The sequence below is a fragment of the Poecile atricapillus genome, chromosome 2 (genome assembly GCF_030490865.1).
Source record: "Poecile atricapillus isolate bPoeAtr1 chromosome 2, bPoeAtr1.hap1, whole genome shotgun sequence".
Classification (NCBI taxonomy): domain Eukaryota; kingdom Metazoa; phylum Chordata; class Aves; order Passeriformes; family Paridae; genus Poecile; species Poecile atricapillus.
The window spans coordinates 102967621-102981325 of NC_081250.1; positions in this window are offsets into that span (position 1 = coordinate 102967621).

A 13705-nucleotide genomic window follows, 5' to 3' on the forward strand; every position below is an offset into this window, starting at 1 on the left:
CTGTGGTTTCACTGTCCTCAGATTTCAGAAACAGTATGTATAGGCCATTTTGTTATTTACACTGGAAATCACAGCTTCCTAGCAGAGAGTGAGGAGGTTAAATGAGATTTTTTAACTTCTGTACGAGTCCTGCTGGGCTTAGGTCCATGGTCTGCATGCAGGTGTTGATAATGTCTCTGTATGACAAGGAAATAGCAAATTGAAATCAAAATGGTTTTTCATTGTGAATGTGCTTTGTGACCACAGCCTCTGCAATACCCATGAGCCATCTCTGATCTTGTAATAATAAGATGTAGATGAAAATTTCCTTTGAAAAAAACAAAGTTAACAGAGTTAAAGTCAAGTCTCTACCCTTTGCCCTGCTTCTTTCACTTATTACAAGAGTTGATAAGGATGTATTTGCTTCTCCCCTTCCCTCCCTCTTTCAGCTCTCTTTTCTCCCTGCTCCTCTAGCTCTGCTAGGGCCTGTCTGCTGTGCCTGAAGTACTCTTGCAGCCAACTGCTTCCAAACAACATTTTGGAAAAAGTTTCTGGCTTGGGACCAGAAAAAAGTGAATGAAAAGGAGGGGAACAAGGTATGTCTTACAGACCATTTGTTTCCAAACTTTTCTGTCCCCCACAGTATCATGCAATCAGATCTTGATTATCCACATTAAAAGAGACTTAACACAGCTTGTATAAAGCAAAAATATAGCTAATGCAAACCATATGGCAATTAGGCTACCAGGACATTGAAGTGAGGGAAGGGAAGTAAGGCCAGTAAAACTCTGATGCTCTTTAAAACTGGGCTTTAAAATTATTGATTCCACTCTGTCTTCTCTGTGGGCTCCCAGAAGGAAACTTGGTCCATGTTCAGCAAACAGCCTCTGCAGGTTAAGTTACCCAGTGGTCAAGCCCTGAGGGAGAGTACCTGAAATCACAACAAATGAACACCTGCTTAATGCCCTGGCTGAGAAATGAAAAACTTGGAATCAGAAAAAGTTCCTACTGATGAACTGAAAATGACAGCCTTTGAGCAGTTCATTGTTTAATTGCCCCATCAGATTTCAAAGTGCTTTTCTCACCTGGAAGATAAACCTGAAGAAGTTAATTGACTAAGATGCATCAGAATATCTCATTTGTTTGCATTTTATCGTATCCTAGGACACTCCATTTCTCAGTGGAAGGAAACAAGAAATAATTCCTCTAAAAAATGTTTCAAAACCCACTGTCTGCTGATAATTTAATCAAGATACAAAAATCCCTTTTCTGTTTGGGAACATTAAGTGCTACCCTATGGACTTAAAAGCAAAGACTCTGTAGTGCATTGTGAAATGGATCCTGGGATTTCAGGACATGGCAAAAACATTTGGAGGACTTAGATGCAAAGCTATTGGGAGGGAAAGCAGTAATAAGGAATCTTAAAATGGTAGGACTGAAACCACCAGATTCCTCATGTGCTATGTGGGTCACTTGGGATGTCACTTGTCTTAAAATCTAGCTTACTGATTCTCACTATATTGCAGTGGAATGACTGCATCTTCTTCTTACCTGCCACAGCTGTCAGAGTGTGTCTTCTGGTGAGTCTTATATCAGACTGTTGTTCAGTAATGAAATACTAAGTGGAAAAGAACTCCACACATCTCTGGGAGATAGAAAACCCCAAGGAAAAAAATCTGTGCACGTTCACAAAGAACAAATCGTACCACCCAAGCTAGATTATTTTTTGATAGAATTACTAAATTAATGGATGATGGGAATGAAATCGATTAAGCGGTTCTGAGCTTTCAGTAAGGCTTTTGATATGGTGTGTCACAAAATCTGGTGTGAAAAATGAGTAGCCATCTGAGCTGCAAAGAAACTGTCATGGATTGAATCAAGGACTTAAGGGGAGGGAAAGAAAGTTCAAAAAATAAATGGCAATGACAAACCAGAAGGACGTATTTGCTCTAGGCTCTCCAAAATCTGGTGTTCATTTCACTTGTGTTTCATGCCCTATTAGGGAGCTGTTACAAAAGGTGGAGGTGACAATAAATTAGGAGGTTCAACTGAGTTAGAAATATGAGCAGGAATTAGTAGAAAGATGAATTTCCCCTCAGCCTCAGATTCAGTCGACATCACCTCTCCACACACACTCCAGACCCCCTGTAAAATATTGAATCACACCCATTAGGCTGGGAGAAGGGGAGGGAAACACAGCAGGACTGAAACGTGTGCCCAGAGGAGCAGCATGGGGAGGTCAGCACAGACCTTGGTGGAGAGACCTCTTGAGCACCTGGTTGCATCCAGCTGGTGACCCTCTGGGCCGTGGGTTTTGGTTCTCTCACAGCTTGCTTTGCCTGGCAGCTGTGCTCTGCTTGGAAGGCTGAAAAGCCAGCAGAGACCTATAGAGATGGGAATTGAAAAAAAAAAAAGAAAATTCAGCAATCTGACTCACGTAGCACAGAAAAAGGGCATTTTAAGGAATGTGTGGGAATGTTTCCCATCATGTCACAGGAAGATCCTGTCTGCACGCTGATGAAACTAGGCTTCAAATACATCTTTGCTGTACTGATTTTCACTCCCATTTCTGTGTCTTTTCAATAATAACTTGGAGAATTAAAGGTGACACAGTCAAGCCAAAGGACCAGTAAGGGTCTGTGACATAGCCCAGGACAGATCCCTGAGCACTTGATGCCTTAAAACTGAGTGCCAACAGTTTTAAACACTTTATAAGGATTTAACTCCCTCCCTCTTAGCATTAGCATTTACTTCCATATGTTGTTGGATAAAACCACTTGAAGACCTGGAAAGCCCCTTTTATTCCTGTATGTGTGTTGTAGCAATTTCTATTCTGAAGGTCTCAGACCTTCTGTGACTCATTTTCTCAGGTGATTTCAGATTTTTGAGCAAGTGAAGTAGCGAGCATGAGTGACAGTAACACTTTGCCAAACAGAGAGACTAATTTTCTTCTGTTACAGAGATTAATGTCATTCTTTTTGGATACAAAAGAAATCTCATGCCTGATGAACTTTGCTCTGACACTGGGTGGGAATGGTTCCAGACTGTTGTTATTCTCTCTCTTTCCCCAGAATCGCTTTGCTCAGCAGCTATTTATTTGTAGGATACTGAATAAGCCAAGGAGCTGAGCCAGTTCCTGCTGAGAATCAGTGATCAGCTCTTGTGCTAGTGGAAAAGGCAATAGGAGCTGAGCCCTTCTGAGGGAAAGCTGCCTAGTTAAAGACCTCTCAGCTGCTGCCAAAACCAACAAGGCAAACAGCCCTCATGGGCAGCCGTGAACCCATGGGGTTGAGAGGTCTTTGCTGGTGGCGCAGTCCACTGGCTGAGAACACCTGCGGTTTGAAGGAGCCAGCAGTCCTTTCTGATTAACAACCTCCTACAAAGCACATTTTCATCTAATTTACCTCTTTTGGCTTTCAAATAAGCAAGTGTAATGTCACACCTGCTAAGCAGCTAGAATTATGCAGCATCATAAATTAAACTTTTTAATTTGCCAAGATTCCTGGCTTATGCCGTTTATCATTCAGAGTCATCCTTCAGAGAGGCAGGAGTGTTTCCTGCATGGCTGCATGTGAGAGGGGAATCTTTTCCCTAGTCCTGCAGCACAGGAGGAGGCACGGATGGCAGTGGGCAGGGAGTGCCAGCACCGGGAGCTCTCCAGAAGGATGCATCATTAGCAAAGTCATTAACCCAGGACACCTGTGTGGCACCCGTGTGTTTTCCACCACGTAGCCCCACAGCTGCTGGAGGCTGAGTGGCTGGCGAGGTCCTGCTCCTCGTGGTGCAGATCAGAGCCCTCTGTGGCTCAGGCACTTTCTGTCAGCAGGGCAGCACTGAGGAGCCAACAGCTTTGCAGCTGTCAGGTACGCTGAGAAGTCCTTACAAACAGGAGCATGATGCTCACAGTAGTGTCGCTGTTCCAGCTGAGTAGGCTGGCATCAGCTTCAAACATTCTGCTGTGCAAGAAGGGAAAGTGTTTTTATGAAGTTGGGTATTTTCGGCCTCCTTCCTCCTGTCCCTCGACTCAATGCCCAAAGCTGTTTAATGCATGAGAGAGGGAATTTGTGAAGAGCATCCTTCTGTAAATGCATTTCACTGATGGAAGCTGGCTTTGGAGATTGTTATCTCTTGAAAAGTATTTAATGTAGCGGGTATCTGTTGGAAAAGTATTGATGAGACTAGATTTTACATTAAAAGAGCAAAATGGTCCTGCTGCTTAGCAAAAGTTCCCTGAAGTAGAAATCAGAAGTGTGAGTTAGTCACAGGTCTGTTAATTGCAGAAAAAATGGGGTGACTGTACTGTCTTTTCCTGTGAAATTTTTCAATGGCCCTTTCCCTAAAGCTGAATCCTTCTCATTGTTTGGAGAATTGCGATAGATTCTCCTTCTCAACAAGAAATAGACTTATTCATGGACTACAACAGTTTGAGGTCAGGGAATGTGGAGTGAAAACACTAAAGTGAAAAAATAATTTCCTTTTGAAGAAATATTTGAAGTAACAACAAATTGCTTTTTGAACAAATCTATGAAGAGTTATCTAGGCAGAAAGTAATACAAATGAGTTAAACTGCTCATAAGCATTTGACCTTTTCCATAAATGAAAAATCTGTATTAAAATAGATATAGTTATATGTGGATGTGCTTAGGGTAAAATAACTGCATTTAAAGAATTTGACCCAAAAATAATAGCACACATAGTCTAGATATTCTAGCATCACAAACAGATGCTAGAAGATGAGGGTGATTAGTGGTACCTTGCAGGGAAAGAGAGCTTAATTTGGATGCTATCCCTTCTTTCTGTACAACATACACATAGCTGCTCAGAAAACAAGTTGAGAAGAAGCCCAGAAGGACAGCATGAACCACCCAGAAGGGAAAACAAAGTTCACCAACTGTGTAGAGCACAGCTCAGCTTTCCCTATCTACCATTGGCTTTGCTGGGGCCAGAGGGCAGAAGGTGGATTCCTTCTTTACAGCCTTCTCCCAGTGAGATCCTGGGCTTGTCAAGGGAAGAGCAAAGGAGCTGTGAAGGCTCAGAGATGTACCTGCTTATGAGACACCAAAACTGCTCTTTGATATCGTGCAATCAGGACAGTCCATGGAGGTTTTATTTCATTGTGGTCTCCTCTGAAGGAAGATAAACTCAAGTTAAATATGCACATTGCCTATGCAATACTGATGAAGAATCTTCTACACTCTGTCCCTTAAGGATATGTCCCATTAAGGGATATAAAAATCCTTTGTTTAAATGAAGACTACATTATTGCTGCTCACATCTAAATTAAAGTGTGGAGACCAAGTATGGAGTTGTTACACAGATCTCTTCCCAGAGGACTTAGCCATATTTATTCAGTGTAGGGACAGATGTGGGAGGCTCAGGGTCTGTAATAAGCATATCCATGGCTTGGATGTGCTGGCACTGCTGGGCCCTTCTCAGTCAGCAATGGGAATGCAGCCTATGGGTAGCAGTCTGTGTCTTGCTTCAGCTGGGCCTGGAGTAGCAACAGTAAATAACAAATAATTCCAAGTCCAGTAGGAAAAACCCATCTCCACAGGTCAGTAGTGTTAAATGTCTTCTGGAAGCCAAATCAGTTGGATACCTCATCACCATATGAAGTATATTTAGAACTTCACACCTGTGAATCATAATAAAAAAATATGCTAACATATACATCAACAAGGTGTGATTTGTGATGTTAATGACTTTCCCATCTATACATTTACTGACAAAATATATTGCATAATTTGTGGAATTGCTTTAGCACTCAGAGCACTAACAGCACCTCTGATTGGTTCAGGTCAGTGCCATATGTTGTAGAGAAAATATGTTTATACTCCATGAAGATATGAATTTTAAGGAAACCTTGAGCAAAATGATAAAATTATTAATGCATTTTCTGCCTGTTGAACACAGAATTTATATTTGTAATCTTATCTGAGTTGTGTTTCAACAGTCAGCTTGGCTTTTGTTTTCACCCCTTAAGGCTTTCTTCAAATATTCCTGTACTAGAAATGTTTTCTGAAGCTCTACAACCAGACAATTAAGTGAGTACAAAGAGCACAATAATTACTCCACACAGCAAGTATCGTGTTGTGTATGGTAATGCCTTTCTTCCTTTCAGTTTTTCTTAACTAGAGATAAGTTACACTGACAGTCTGGCTTCTGAGTCCATATCCAGCTCAGTTAGGATGAGTTTTAAGAGAATATTGTGTTTCAGAAAGTACATAAATGCAAATGCTTGAAGACTGGAAAGAGTTAAAGTGATCTAGGGATTTTTCATTCTCACTAATTGATGAAAGCATTTAAATTTTAAACTCTACTGCTATAATTTTTATTATATATGTATATAATAAATACGTATATGTATATATATACATATATACATATGTATATATGTATATACATATATATATGTATGTACATATGTATTTAAACTCCATTTCCTCAATTGTTTATGTTATATTAACATATAGCATGTTACTTTAAACAGGTTTGTCCTTTCTGAAAGGATTTAGGTGTAAAATATGCAAGAGGAGGTGATGGTAGCCCATCTTACAGGGACACCATCATTGTCAGTTTGTGGAGGCAGACTGGTCTCTTCAAGATGACTCACCCCATGGCCATGGAAAAACAGTTTTGGGGAAGGCAGGCTCCTAGCAGGGTCCTCAGATGGCCATGGTGAGTCAGAGCCTTGGCACATGTGTTTTATTTGAAATACAGATTTCTGACAATCCTGGTAGACATTGGCCAAGTTGGCCAAGCTTTTTTTCTTTCCTGCCTCCTTTCCAGAGAGAACTGAAGATGTGTTTAACTGCTGCCAACTTTGTTAGCTGATTGATGGTCTTGCTGGCCTGGCCGAGCACTGCTCTGAAGGTTAGGTTTCCTGAAAGCAGAAGGAAAATTCCCCCATGACCATTCTGGCACTTGTAGAACAAGCAATTTGTCTGACTGGCTGCTGAATGTATTAATATTTGAAGTTAATTTGTCTGCTTGAATAATCTGGTGCCAAATCATGTAACCATTTATCAGTTGTAAAGGGAAGACACTGCTCTTGCCCAACCACCTCTAGAAAGTAAAACCACCATAAGCTTGGTACATTTGACACAGCTGATCGTGGAAAATTACAATGCAATGTTATTCTGACTGCTTGCTAACAAGAAGTATTTAGTAGTCTTATGCTCAAGGTTGAACTAAATTATATCTTCATTGTCCAGAAGAAATGTAACAAATGAATTTGTAGTTGTATTAGCAGTGCCAGTTATGGAAGGGTATCCAAGTCTTCCTAAGAGTCTCGGCTAAATGGAAATCTCATGCAACAAGTACATGTGTTGCAAGAGAGCATTCTCAGCAGAGGTCTTGGGAAGGGAGAGGATGCTCTGTTTAAAGAAATGGAAGGTAAACACCACCCAGAGCAGTAAAACTTTGCCCACCTTCCTCAGATGATGCCCTTCCCCCCAGCTGCACTGCTGACAGATGGTGGGATGGCAAACAAGAGAGCAATGCTGCCAGCAGGAATGAGAGCCTTCACTGGAGGACTTGGGTTTGGCAAAGCTGCCTGTCAAACTGGCCACAGGATGACCACAGACTGATTCTAAAGTGTTGTCACATACCCAAAATGTGGGTCAGAGTTATTTGGCAAGAGGGAAGGCTGGCATTGGGAAGGGAGGAAGGAGGAGAGGAGTGCCAACAGAAGGAGAGAGAAGCTCTATTTGACCAGCAGGTTTTTTCATCTGCTAGAAAGACCGTACAGTTTAATATATCAAAAGCTTTCATTTAATAAATCAAAGGCTTTTATTCAAATCAGTTACAGCAGCACTCATTGCTGGGCCCTTTTGGTTGTCAGGCTGAACCATAGCTCCACACAAGGCGTCTAAAGAGGCCAGAAGACAGACTGATGCTCCATTTCATTCATTGACTGTCATTGAAAGAGATACAGATTTGTGCATGTGCTATTGTCTTGCTATGTCTTGACACAGATTGGTACAGCCAGGCTTGAAGAACCAGGATGTGAAAAGTATCTAGCTTGGATGATGGCTCGTATTTTGCTCATACCCTACTGAGAAAAAAATACAACCTGAATAAAATGAAGCAAAAGCATTGCACGCCATTGGCAGATGTTTTTTAAGTGCTGTCTCTGGATTTGCTCAAAATCTGGTTTTCAGATGTAGGCTGTAATCATTCCAAAACACAGGACTGCAATCCATGGCTGCAATTCAGTGTGGCTGAGTCTGTCTGATCCCTGTAGCAGCAAAGCTACATTTTGGTTTATGTGGTGTTTACTACTGATTAAATTCCTGTCCATGTCCAACAAAGGTCACTCCCCTTATGCCTGGGTGTGCAAGTTTGCCAGGTGTTCCCACCTAACTGTGCAGACTGGAGAACACTGAGATAATGAAATCTTCAAGGACCAACATAAAATGTCATCCCACTTCTCACAAAGCAAGGCAGTAACTATATTTCACTCCCGAGACTTTTCATCTCCCAAAAGGTTTATATGATAGGCTGATAGTTATATACTGTATAAATCAGAATTTCAAGGGGACACAGCAGCAGGTTAGTTCCCTATGCATTCAGCTCAGCTTTTAAGGGTTACAAATACAGAGAGTAATGAGATTGCATACATATCAGTGTCTCTTCAGAGGCTGTCATTGTTAACCTCATGTGTGGAAGGTGTGTGAAGTGTGTGATCCAGCACAGTGCTCTCCCTTCTGAGTTATCTGAAGGTAATAGTTTCTGGAGGAGCAACTCCTCAGGGTTGCCACCTCCTTGTACAGTCTTGACAGTTGTGCAGGCCTGGAAGCTCTCAGGAAGGGCTCTGCTGCACTTGTAACATTTATTCATGGCACAGCAAAAACACTAGCTGGAGGGGGTTTGTCACAATAAGTGCTGGTTATAGAAATTGCTTAAAATGGACTGAATACCATAAAAATAGAGAGGACCAAACATCTGCCCCAAATTTTCTGCCACACACAATTACTTCCATGTTTTTATCACTTTGAATGAGTGGGCCAATACGCTCCATCTATTTAGGTTCATTTTTAAAATGTACTCTTAATGACATACATCATGTGCTTGAGCACCTGAGCAACCCTATTCATTTTCTGACAAGCAAACTCCTTTTAAAGCTTTTTCGTTGAAGCATATTGCTGGCTGATGTCTGTAGACCTTAGTCCTACAAACATTTATGCACTGTGGTGAACTGACACCAGCCAGCAAAGACACTTGTACAGTTCTTTCAGAGAACAGCAAGAGCAACAGCATGGTAGACATGTGGATTGAGATAAAAAGAGTTTAAGAAGTGAACAAAAGTGGAAGAAAGAAGGGGAAAAAAGGCCTCAAATAATTAATGCAAGAGCATTCACTCACCAGCTCCCACAGACAGACCAGTGTCCAGCCAGTCTCCCAGAAATTGCTTCCCCCTCCTCCATCCCCCTTTTGCTGCTGAGTGTGATGATGTGTCGTATGGGACATCCTGTCTTTGGTCAGTGGAGCAGAGGAAGAGTGAAAACCAGAGAAGGTCTTGGTGTTGTGCAAACACTGATCAGCAGTAACTAAAATATTGCTGTGCTATCAACACTGCTTTATCACAAGTACATAACACAGCACCATATGGGCTGCTATGAAGAAAATGAACTTGCTCCCAATTAGACTCAATATAGCATCATGACAGGACATGCACAAGGACTGATGAACTCATATATGCAAAATGTGTGTATCAGATTGATTTTTTTGTGTATGTTGGACTAGACAAGAGGATATTAATGTGTTTGTAGGACTGGGAGCTCCGATTGCATTTACTCAGGGCTGGCAGCAGTATTAATGTATGTCTAGCATGAAAGATACTTAGGCTTTAATTGTGACCCCCAAGCACATAATCACAAACCCCCTCAATTGATAGAAATATCACAACTGTAGAGATACAATTAAAAATCTTGTAGCTGCTACTAAAAACACATCAATTCAAGAGTTTCAGAAGTAAAAATATCATTGCTTGGAAGGACTGTGAGATATTAATCTCCACCAACATATTCCCTCAGACAAGCTACAGCAAGTATCATTCTCACTCTTCATATCCAAGGCCCCCCTTTGCCTTTGTACATTGAATCCTACCAGCAGTATTAAAAAAAAAAATAAAAATCATGGCAGTGTTTGTAGACCCCAGCCCTCTTCAACCTCAAATCTTCCTTCCACCTCTCTGAAGTCATATTACTGAGAAAGAACAGCACATGCTGTGGTGACAGGACTGGAAGGGCAGTGGGAGCACCAGAGGGCACTGCATCTTCCAGGAGAGCCCCTGGAGGTGATGACTTGCCCCAAGAGTAGGTGAAGACCTGGAGAGACAGACTGGAGAAAGTGTGGGCAGCAGGAAGTGGCTTTCATGCTTGAAGCAGATCAGGCGAGTCTGGAGAAATAACCAGGGCAGGAGCTGCCTGTTCAGTCTTCCACAGAGAGGTCTGCTTGGAAATAGCAGCAGGAGTGAAGAAGGCATTTTGCTGCTGCTGTTTATTGCAGTTTGCAAAGGGATGTCAGGGCTTTAGAAAGGTTTTTCCATTAAAGTGGGCTAGGATGCTGAAGGGAAATGCTGGCTGCTGAGCAGGGATATGCAGAACAAACAAACTCCCTCATGGCAGTGGTGTATGGAAAGCTCCCACAGGCAGAGCATGTGAATGGCTGAGGCAATGCAAATACACCCATTAGTTTGTAATTTCACCATATAGGCAAGGTCTAAGCTACAAAAATCAACCAAACAAATGAGCTCCACTAGAAACAGCATTATTTTTCACACGGTCTCTTGGGTTTTACTGGTTGTGTGCCCCAAAATTGTTAGTGGTCACTGTCTTCCCTAAAAAGCATCACAAAAACAGACGTGAGCTGTAGAATTTTTTTTTTCTATTCTTAATTTATTTTTTCTTTTAATAAAGCCTTTTGTCTGGCATGAGATATGGGATGCATGAGATTTTGTAGTGCAAGGCTCCAAGTTGGTAAAGGAAGTGTAAAGCCAACAATAAATCCAAAATGATACAACGAATCATTCTGTTACAGTGATCTGCCTATATAACTTGCTGCCTGTGAAGGCTAATGCACAAATGCTTTAAGAATTTACTTTGGGAGGCAGAGCAATCCAGTCATTTTTGAATCAGAAAACTAATGAGGCTGTAAAACCTCAAGTAAACTTCATATTTACTTACTTAAGTAATTTTTCATATGGGAGAGGGGGCAGGGGTAGAAGGGACAAGACTCAAAACAACCATGAAAGGAGATTCAGCAGACGATCCTGCTCAGTTTTGGAGTGAGTAATGCCAAAAGCTTTAGGTTTGCTACTGCCATTACAGATTCCCCAGGCTTTCCCAAAGGAAGACGCTTGGAATAGCTGTTGCTGGAAGTGTCAATTTATCTCCATTGCTACACCTCAAAGAACAAAAGCCTGTTTGTGTCTTTTATTACATGTTATTAAAGAACTGCGAAGGGACACATACAGTAAGCAGTTGGATCTGGGGGCAGACCCACGTACAATGAAATAGAAGGAAAACATTTCAGAGATATTAAAGGTGAGCCAGAACCAGATAAAGGAGATACCCAAAATGAAGATGGTCTTGATGATGCATTACACCTTCAGATCACGTCTTTGTGGCACAGACACTTTTTTGAAACACACTATGTAGAGCTGGGTAAGAAGTTTTTTCTATTTTTTTAATTTTTCATCTTACTGGATATAGACCTTAAGCTGTTAGTACTCCATGAAGGTATACTGCTGATAAAGAAGCCCAGGAAGCTGTCAGGAGCACTGCTGTTATAAAGATGCAGATTACCTGCCTGCCATCACCTCTCTCACCATCCCCACTGCTGCTCTTTCAGAATAGCTTAGCAAAAATTACCTACCTCAAGTCCTGAAGAGATGATGAGTTGTGTGATACAACAAATGGCAAACCATTTAAAGCATCTCTTTATTCATTTATATACCTCTCATATACTGGGTACATGGGCATTGAAGAAAACATCTCTCCATCCATTCCGGACTGGGACTTATGTCTCCCAAAGTTCTGCAGCTCTACTCGGCCTGCATTTATGTAACTTTCTTCTGAAAAGGGAGGTTTGATTATGAACATTTACAAAGGCCGTCACTGCTGTTCTCTTTGTCTCCTCCAAAATGCTACCCTCCAGATAATTTTAGGAGTTCTGGAATATCAGCCCCACATGTTCATATCTTCTTTCTCTTCCTTTCTGTTTCCTTGTATTTTCTCTGTTCCTAACTCCTGAATGAATGGTGTGGGTTGGAACGCACTTGTCCAGCCCTGCTGTCATGGGCAGGAACACCTTGCACTAAGATACAAATTGCTCAGAACTTCATCCAACATGTCCTTGAATGTTTCCAGGAATGGGCATCTACCACCTCTCTGGGCAGCCTGTTCCTGTGTTTTTCCATCATAACTGGGAAAAAATCATTCCATCTAATCTGAATTGTTCATCTTTTAACTTAAAACCATTACCCTCCATCCTATTGCAACAGGTCCTGTTACAAAGTCCGTCACCATCTTTCCTGTAGACTGCCCTGAAGTACTGAAAGGCTGCAATGAGGTCTCCATGGAGCCTTCCCTTCTCCAGAGAACAACCCCAGCTCTCTCAGCCTTTTCTTATTGGAGAGGTCCTCCAACCATGTGATCACCTTCATCTGAAGTCCTCATCTGTTTTTCCTTCTTGGCAAAATACTGTTTTGCCTAAGCCTAGATTTCTCTGTAAGTTTTAAGGATTGATAGCTGTAGCATGAGAGTGAGGACACAAAGCTGCTTGCTGTGCTTTCTTTGGCTGGCTCCAGTTTTAGGACATTGAAGTTTGCAGAATGCCTTTTGGAACAACATCATACAGACTGCAACATAAACTCTGTGTAAGAAGAACTAGGGAAAAAGAGTAATGTCTTTTTAAAACACTGCAGAACTCTTTCCTTCTCATCTCCTTTGACCCTCTTGCCCCACCCCAAGGCCTACTTGTGCAAAGTATGTCTGCAGAAGTGCAGCAGCTGAAATAATGTCTGGTTGACACTGGCAATCTCTGTCCTCGGGAGAGAAATCAATGATTCTTACTGCATTTCACGTTTGGGATCACATTGCCAGCATCACCTTCTGTCCAAGGGCTCCTTTGGCACACGTATCTTACTTATGCTTTTTGAAACACTGAATGTGTCCATGCATATTTCAATGGATAGATCACAGAACACAACTTTTCATGGTCCCATAATTATTACAAAAAGGTGTGCTTGGCTGGCATGCCTGGCCTGTCGAGCTGGTTGTGAGGAATATTATGTTAGAGGTTTGGATTTTGTTTCCTAACGCTAGGGTTTTAAAATGAGTAAGAGCACATTCTGCAACAGGCTGAAGTGCTACAAGGTTTATCCAAGGACCATCATTCTTCTCAGGACTGGGGTTTTATTTCCCAAGTTTTTCAGTACCACTCTTCAATTTATAGCAATGGCCCATACCTGCCAGCTACACTTTAAAAGAGATGCTTTCCAGATGCAGAGCAAACCTATCTTAGTGTCTTCAGATCTGAATTTCAGAGTGGTTTTGAACTGGGAGTTGACAAGCTGTGAGTCATTCTGTCCAAGCTGGATTGTTGGATTTAAAGCTTCTCAAAATGTATCAGGTTGACTGATACATTTATATAGATACTGCCCCCATTCCAGACGGCTTAGCAGGATCTTCTAAGAGCTGAAATACTGCACAGTCAGCCA